The 9,274-nt window shown below is 38.7% G+C and overlaps 2 long non-coding RNA genes across 2 annotated transcripts; one reads left to right on the top strand and one right to left on the bottom strand.

Annotated features, from left to right (window-relative positions):
* Positions 1–4,143: 4,143 nt before the first annotated feature.
* LOC127965102 (uncharacterized) lies at positions 4,144–5,318 on the top strand. Its single transcript, XR_008155248.1, has 2 exons — positions 4,144–4,855; positions 4,946–5,318. It is a non-coding gene; the product is annotated as an uncharacterized LOC127965102 (long non-coding RNA).
* Positions 5,319–5,634: 316 nt separating this feature from the next.
* Positions 5,635–9,060, bottom strand: LOC127965101 (uncharacterized). The gene is made up of 3 exons (XR_008155247.1): positions 8,565–9,060; positions 8,312–8,431; positions 5,635–6,894 (listed from the first exon to the last, which is right to left on the bottom strand). It is a non-coding gene; the product is annotated as an uncharacterized LOC127965101 (long non-coding RNA).
* Between the last annotated feature and the right edge of the window lie 214 nt (positions 9,061–9,274).

The raw sequence follows: 9,274 nt of genomic DNA, 5'->3' as shown, positions 1-9,274 counted from the left end.
TGCATAACATGGTTACAGGTGGTCATTTAGGTGTGCAAAAACTGCAGGGCAAGGTTAAAGATCATTATTATTGGCCAGGGTGGTTTGCTGATGTGAGGAGATGGTGTAGTGAGTGTTTGGATTGAGCCTCACTCAAACTTCCACCTCACAATCCTCAAGCTCCCCTTTGTCCTTCAATTGTTTCTTGGCCCTATGAGCGTGTTGCTTTGGATATATTAGGTTCACTTCCTGAAACTATGGATAAAAACCGTTATATCTTGGTGGTGGGGGGTTACTTTTCGAAATGGACTGAGGCTTTTGCTTTGCCAAACCAAGAAGCTCGATCTGTTGCCAAAGTGTTTGTTGAAGAGTTGGTGTGCCGTTATAGTGTTCCTCAGAGTCTCCACTCTGATCAGGGACGGAATTTTTAGTCTCTTCTTTTTCAGGAAGTATGTCGTTTATTGGAGATTAAAGAGCCAGTAAGATGAAAATTCTAAGCTTCCTATCACTGTTTATAAGTCCTGTACATTAGGTTTAAATCCATCCAAGGTTAAAAAACATTGTCATTTTTTCAAAATATCATTTTAAAATTACCTCAATTCTCAGAGATCCCCAAACGGTTCGCGCAAAGCTGTTCAAAAGATTCAGTTTCCTTAAACCCCACCTTTCGGTAGCATACTGTGTTCTGATTGGTCAACTAACATAACCAGTTTGGATTGGTTGTTCCGCACACACCTCCACGGTAAACTATGCGTTAACATCTGTTTGGGGTGAATTATGTCTTATTCCTCTCATCGCGAAGCAAACAGTAAAATAAAAAACTTGAACAGTCTCGCTGCTTTTTCTTCTGTGTGGCTGTATTCAAGTCACGCGCTTCAGTTTGAATCTGAATAGCGCATTCAGCGCGGGGGCGTGGTCACATATAATGAAGAGAGACATGAAAAACAGACATAGCCTTGTTTTCATATGGATTACTTTATGACATAATATCTGTTAGCAGCACTTGTTTAGTTTTAAAGTAGACATGTCAAGCTTTCTATAGATATCTCTCTCGTGTCTCTTCATTGAGTATTCACAGAGTTATACTTCATTTTAATGACATGTTTGTACATGACGATCAGCACAAACAAAGGCTGCAGACAGCAGACATACTCATAAGACGCTCGGGAGAAAACAGACACATAACTTCATAATCATACTTTGCGTTGTGATTTGGAGATGCTCGTTGTTCTAAATAAAGTTGGTAATGAACCATCTTTTATGGCCAAACGCTTTGAAAATCCCGCTGTACTCACCGAGATTAGAAAAGCAGTCATCAGTGAAATGTAGAGAACACAGCAAAAGGGATTTGTTGTACTGCTCTGGTATTGTGGTGAAAATGAATTTTAGCCATTGGTTCTTCTGATCTTCATTCTTTGGCAGTGAAAATAAAACAAACGGTCTCCTCGACATGATGCTCTCACACCAAATAGAGCGTCTGTGAGTGGGGGTGGGGCAGGTCAGAGTTCCGTTTCTCCCAACACGGTAGGCGGAGATTATTATGCAAAGTGCTCCTAGTGACGTACATAGAGATGGGCAAAAGATTTGAAAATTATAACGACTCGTTTCAGCGATTCAGAGTCGACTCCTTACTTTAGAAGCCAATAACTTTATAAATTGTGTACTTTTTGGTTTAATTATTTGCACATTGTTTACACAGATGGACAGCTACATTGTACACTGTAATACAGGTAATTTTTGATTTCCCATCTGTGTGGCTCTTTAATAAAACTCGTACATCACCTTACCACCCTCAGTCAGTTGGGCTCGTTGAAGGTTTTAATAGGACCCTGCTGGCCATGTTGTCTCTCTTTGTCAGGCCCGTCGCAACAAGGCAGGCAAACCAAGCAATTGCTTGGGGCCCCGAGCTGACCTGGGGCCCCAAGACAACGACTGGTTAAGAATAAAATGCAACGACACTGTGTGAGCGCCCCTTTGATCGTCAATGCAGTAACATCTAATGACACTATTATTGGGATCCCCCTCAAGGGGGCCGCTCTCAGTTGTCGCTGACAGCAGCAGGCCAACCAAGTCAAGTGTTCTCTGCTTTTTTTTTTAGAGTGGTGCAGTGGTCACTATTGAATTCCCACCAAACTATTTTTTCAAGCAGTATTTGCACTGTAAACGTTTTTAATTTATATAAAGTGCGGGTGAACTTAAACTGTATGGCTATGCTGTGGTTCCTGTAGGCTTTGCGTGTGTGTGTGTGTGTGGGGGGGGGGGGTGTTGTCGGGGGGCCTCTATGTCCATTTTGCTTGGGGCCCCCAAATTCCTTCAAACGGCCCTGCTCTTTGTGGATGAGAACCAGAATAACTGGGACTCATTTTTGCCTTATGTCATGATGGCGTATCGTAGCAGTGTATATGCAACCACTGGCTTTACTTCCTATAAAGTAATGTTTGGGAGAGATATGGTATTGCCTGTGGATGTAATGTTGAACGTGAAATTGGAAGAAGCTTTTGATTCCCCAAATGAATATGTGCAACGAATGGCTGAGACTCTATCTACTGTGGTGGGAGCTGTACAGCAACATCAGTTACAGGCTTCTGCCAGACAAAAAAAATATTATGATTTCCGGGCCCAGGTACAGTATTGTGTGGAGGGGAAGCTTGTCTGGTTCCGGAATAAGGCCAGAATAAAAGGGCCCTTTTAAAGTGATCGAGCGATTGTCTGATGTTTTGTACCAGATACAACCTACAAAACGGGGGCAAAACGGTAGTTGTTCATTACAATCGTTTAAAACCATGTGTGTCTCAATTTGTTTCAGAGAGGTTGGAGGGGAGTGTGGAGTCTGAGCAACCGCTGTTTAGAATGGGAATTTTCTCATGATTTACAAGAAATTGAAAACAATAGAGATATCATTAGAAATCAGCTGGACAATATATATATAACACTAGCCTATTGGTTTTTGGATATTTTACAGCAAATATCTTACAAATTGTACATTTAACACTAAAATCACAGTAATGTTATAGTAGCCTTAATTAACGTACCCAAATAAAATAACAAAAATGTATAAATAATTGAGTGATTTTGTTGTTTTTACAGAATTAGAATATAGAATACTGTAAACAAATGTGTCTGTGTGAATGTACATATATATGTGTGTGTGTGTGTGTGTGGGCCACTTCTGCAGTTTGCCAGGTGGCTGAAGAGGGTGCGTGGCTTAGGTGATTGCTGGCTGCTGGGAGACAGTGGATATCCTCATCGCCAATACGTCCTGTCACCTGTGCAGCATCCAGCCACCTTTGCAGTTTAAACCATTTTTTTAACCTGACATAATTTCTGTTAAATATTTGGTTTATTTGCTGATATGTATTAAATGAACACTTAAATACATTAAAAAAATATATTTTGTAAACAGTGTATATACTGTGTGTGTGTGAGAGAGAGGAAGAATCTCTCTCTCTCTCTCTCTCTCTCTCTCTCTCTCTCTCTCTCTCTCTCTTTTTCCGTCTCACATCCGGTGTGACTGTTGCGAGAGGCGGGTGCATGGAGTAAAGCGGTTTTGCGTGAGCGTTTGTTGAGTGAGCATGTATAGCGTGTGGTGAGTTTGAGTGATTTCTCTGGCCGCTGTGGCTTTTGAAAATCGCTTTTTTTTTTTGACGTTTAATCTGTATTAATTAGATAAAACAAAATAAAGTTTTTTTGGCCGTTGGTTTGCCAGTGTATTGCCGAGGGCATGACGGCCCAAGGTGTTGACTCGCTCGGTTCTCTCTCGTGCGCATGCGTGAGCATTTGTTGAGTGAGCGTGGAGAGCATGTGGTGAGTTTGACTGAGTTTTTTGCCCGCTGTGGCTTTTTTTTCTTGTCTGAATATCGCTATTTATGATGTTTTTATCTGTATTGATTAGATAAAACAAAATAGCGCTTTTTTGCCTTTTTGGTTGTATAAAGAGGAGTCGTAATTTGTGGCCTTTTTACACCCGTGCTCTCTCTTTCAACTCCTGCGAGAAAAGTTATCCTGTCAAACATCCCACCTTTTATTAAAGATGAAGTTTTGGTTAAAGAATTGTCCCGTTTCGGAAAGTTAGTTGCTCCTGTGAAAAAGATCGCCATCGGGAGTAAATCTGAATTGATGTGGTGTCTTTTAGGAGATTCACGTATATGATTTTGAGTGAAAACTACGGTGGCCGATAAGTGCAAAACAACATTACAAAGTGTGAAACACTTTTACGAAGCTCGAGACAAATTTACATTTTGGAAAACATTTTTACTTACTATAAAACACAATTACATGGGGAAAACACATTTACCAAGGACGAAACAAATTTACATTTTAGAAAACAAATTGACAAGAGGCAAAACACTTTTACCAGTCCCGAAACAAATTTACAATGACAGATTTTTCACGGAAAGGGAAAGTACCACACACCGGAAGTGACGCGGTGAAAGGTGTTGTTGTTGTTGTTGTTGTTGGTGGTGAGCGCGGTAAATTCGTGTGGTTGTGGAGTAAATGGCATTAATGAAGTTGCGGCCGAGGGAGGTTTTGTGGCAAACACATGAACAGCTTAACGCGGTTTTTCTTCACTTGTCATCGATGTTTGGAGTTTCTAAACGACGCGGACCAGACGGAAACACAAGACATACTCTGCATCAATGTGTTCAATATTTTAACGAGGTCCACTCGTACCCTGTAATCATCGACATGATGTCAAGTCTACACGGTGTAAACATCAGCTTGAGGGCTCTTAAAAGTAAACTGAACGAAGCGTTGTACCGCAGAAGAAAGGATACTTGGATGAGTGTGTGAGACTGTGGAACAGTCACAGCATTCGCCCTTCCAGAACAGCAGCATGTTCGGGAGTGCCCAATGAACTCTACTACTTACCACACAGGTGATACATTGGTAATGAACAGATGAAAGTATCATTCTAGTGTTTTAGCTTAAATGAAAAGAAAAGCTTATGTTTTCTATTTAACGATAGGTTTGCCTCCAGAGACTGCAGATTTCAAATTGGATAGGCTGAACTGGATGCCCTTACTGAGGCAGCCTGTCATTGACTCCTTGTGGGGACCCAAACAAGCAGGAGTACTTGGACTTTGCCATGGAACACAATCAGTTACAGAAACCAGAGAACTGGGACTCTGCACCAGAACTGTACATGAAACTAATCTAATATGTCTCAACTATGAAATTATAAAAAAAAAGGGAGTTTTTTGTAGTGGTGGAATACTGCTGTCTGTCTGAACACAATGTTTATGAATCTGTCCCCCACAGCTTAATTGTTTTTGTGTAAGGTAAATTAATCAAAAATACTAATAATTATTTAATAAATTTTTGTAGTATAGAAAACAAAACTTCTTGAACTACTTGTTTCTTTATCTAAAACAGTGATTCACAAAGGGATCCCAGTTTGAGAGTCACAAATCTAAAACATTTTCAAAATGTTAACGGTGAGGGGAAAAAACATGCTCACATACTGTTACATTATAAAAACAATTTTGGCAACTGCACTTTAAAGTGAACCTTTAATGACAATGTTTTCAGAGTCTTAACTCATCCATCATTTAGCATAAAAACAGCCAAATCCAGGACTATTTTGAATTCCAAAGTCCATTTGTGACTTAAAGTGTATAAGTCTAGGAGTGCTAATTTTAAGGAGTTTGAAATAGTGATGCACTGATCATGATTTTGCCGATTCAGATACAGATTTCAGTTTTTTTTTCTTTAAGCAACAAACAAGAAAGAAGGAAAGTATGCATAAATAAGATGTTTATTTGGTATTAAATGGGCCAAACTGGCTTTTGGCTATTGAAAAAAATAACCGTAACCATCTGAAATTAACAGCAGTAACTGTGCAGTAAGTAGACTACATTCAATACAAACATAGATGGTACAGACATCAGCATTTAGCTTCTGTTTCTGAATTTGGTTAAAACTACATAGAACTGGCCTTAAATGAAAAGATTAACTGTAACCATGTGAAATTAAATGCAATAACTGCATAGTTCTAGATTCCAAACAACACAATCAACACACATTCAATAAGATGTTTCTTAATCAGCATTCAGTATTTTAGTTTTTAAATTTGGTTTAAAATTAAAAAAAGGTATTTACCAGTGAAACTAAATAAAAGTATGTTGGTGGGAATAAAACAAAGATGCAAAGTGTTTCATTCATCCAATTAAAAAATAAAAAATTAGGGTAATGATTCACATCTATATTTTTTTTACTTGAGCCAATGAAAAATAAATAAGTTTTGTCTCAAGTTAAAAAAAAAATACAGATGTGAATCTGAATTTTTTAATTGGATGAATGAAACACTTTTTTCAGTGTGCTACAGCAGGTGATTTTTAAATCAAATTAAGTCGATGTAATTTTAAGGTAAAATAAAATCATCCTATACGAACTGACATTTACTTCTGTCTTTTCAAATGTGTATGTCACTGTTTAGTCTGTTTCGTTTCTCATCCAACAGGCGAGAAGTTGAGCTGAAGATCTCTTCACTGTCTCCGCTTGTGCGCTCGCGCAGCTTCAGTGTGCAGGAAAGGCTTTTATTTGTGAACCAGTACACCAACAGCTGCTTGCTTCCTGTGCCTCAGACATGTATCGATGCCCTTCCAGAGCTGAACAGCTGCCCTTGTCCTGCGCAGAGATTTCGAAAATACTTCCACACAAATGACATGATAGCAAATGATTACAATGTATGCGGGCACACTTCCAGAAAAAACAGACGAAAAAAGACTGATCGCGTATTTTAAGCAAAAACCGTCCGGTTCCGATTTATGGCCGGTCAAACTGTATTTGCTATTGGGAACGTAGAGTCATCCAGGAACTCTATTTGTGGCAGTGGTTCCAATCCAGATGGCAGAAGTGAAGACAGCCCAGTAGCAAACATCAAAACATCTTCCACAGACAAAGCAGCCTGGCCTTCTGCAAAGAGAAACAATTCAGATACATAATTAGGGGTTCAAGCTTGAAAAGCTGAAAGCCTATTGTAATTGTACTGATTTTTATTATTAAGGTTTTTTTTTTTTTTTATAAGTTTTACGGCTCTGTAATCATGTGATGCACGTGATCATTTAATAGATATCCTCATAATGAACAACTTCTCCTCAAGAACTACAGCTGTCAATCAAATTGTTCATCAAAAATGCGCTATCATCTTAAAAACGTACTTGCGGGAACTGGTCCTAGATTTTTCACCCAATTGCAACCAAACAAGTGCAGTACAATTCTCTGGACTCTAGACCAATAATTATCTAAAAAAGGTTTAATGTTACCATTTGGGTAGCCATAACAGGGTCATTTAGAACATGGGAGTGGCAAAACACTCAAAAGCCTATAAATCCTAAACGAAAACTCAGAACTTCACAAAAATTGGTGAGCATATGAGACATAACATTCTAAAGATGCTTGCAAAATTTCATGGAGATCGGACCATAGATGGCACAGTCTATTACTTTCAAAATGCTTTGAAAACTATATAATTCCTATGGTAAATTGACTGTAATGGTCTTTTCCTTCTGTAATTTAGGTGGTTACATTATTGCTAAATTAAAAAAAAATATTTTGATGCTATTGTGCTTAAAGGCCGGAAATGCTTGAACCCTGATAAATGCTGCTTGCAGCTTTAATTGCCATGTGATTTCTCAACTAACTAACAAACCTTCACAATCAAAAAGATTGTCTGCCCAGTAGCCCATGGTTTGACTTTCTTTAAGCCTTTGATTACTCCCCGAAGGACTGAGGTCAGGTTTGGAGAGTCTCTCAAGGTCAAAAGCAGTGAGTTGCTTTTCATAGTGGCACAGGGCAGGGGCCAGCAATTTAATGTGTTGCTGTAGTGCAGTCTACTGCAGGGTTAAAAGACCCTCCCTGAATCTACAGAGTGAACACAAACATTGTTTCACTGCTGTGTAATGGCAATTGAATTAAATGAAGGAAAACTATTAAATAAATATTTTCTCTGCAATTACTATCCACCTTAACAAACGTACATGGGGGGGGGGGGGGGTGTTTAAATTTGATTTAAAGAACTCTATTTTCACATTGCACATTAAAAGTTAATTGTTACAAATTAAGTATTACACACAGAAACTGGAATGACACAGATGGCTGAGTGGCTTGAGCACTTACACGCCCCATGCACTTTCTCAAAACTTTGTTGTGTTATAGATTAAATTTAAAATAGTATTATTAATATTTTTCCTTATCAGTATACGCACAATACGTAAATGACAAATAACAAAAGATATATAATTAATGTATAAATAGGTAAAATAAATATACACATACACACAAATACATATAAAGCATCACAAAATTGTATAGGACCATCAGTACAACTTACCTGGACGTGTTTTCTTTCTTTAGGCGTAAATCTTCCTTTTGGCCCATAGTTAAAAGACTTCTTTTGTCTTTGAGCTTCTTTACTCCATGAACTGTTTGTATGATGGGCATGGTTGTTCTGCTGAAATGGACAGAGATCCGTTTCAAAACAGAAAGTTATGAGCCGTTTCATCAGTAATTATTACCATTACTGATTTGTATTCACATGGCCTCAGATAGCTAGCGTTTTGCTACACTAAAAAATAACAACTTACTTTGATTAGCACTGTCCGGCTGTCGAGACATCTCCTGTGTTTCCGTCTGGTCCGCGTCGTTTAGAAACTCCAGACAACGATCGCACGTGAAGCAAAACCGCGTTAAGCTGTTCATGTGTTTGCCGCAAAACCTCCCTTGGCCGCAGTCCATGTTCTGACACCATAAACTTCATTTATGCCATTTACTCCACAACCACACGAATTTACCGCGCTCACCAACAACAACAACACCTTTCACCGCGTCACTTCCGGTGTGTGGTACATTCCCTTTCCGTGAAAAATCTGTCATTGTAAATTTGTTTCGGGCTGGTAAAAGTTTTTTGCCTCTTGTTAATTTGTTTTCTAAAATGTAAATTTGTTTCGTTCTTGGTAAAAGTGTTTTCCCCATGTAATTGTGTTTTATGATAAGTAAAAATGTTTTCCAAAATGTAAATTTGTCTCGAGCTTCGTAAAAGGTGTTTATACTTTGTAATATTGTTTTGCACTTCCCGGCCACCGTAGTAAACAGAACAGAACTGAATTTAAATCTGAAATTCAGATTTGATGATTTCGACTATACTGTCTATGTTTCCACTGATATAATTAAGTGTTTCGGATGCGGGAAAAATTGACATTTGGCTCGTACTTGTCCCGAAAATGGGAGTACACGCACAAAGCAAAACACGATAGATGAGGGGGTGGTGCAAAACGTGGAAAGCGTTGCTGGAACA

Source organism: Carassius gibelio, chromosome B9, assembly GCF_023724105.1.
Source record: "Carassius gibelio isolate Cgi1373 ecotype wild population from Czech Republic chromosome B9, carGib1.2-hapl.c, whole genome shotgun sequence".
Taxonomy (NCBI): Eukaryota; Metazoa; Chordata; class Actinopteri; order Cypriniformes; family Cyprinidae; genus Carassius; species Carassius gibelio.
Note: the sequence above shows the minus strand (reverse complement) of the source record. Positions and strands in the feature narration are given on the sequence as shown.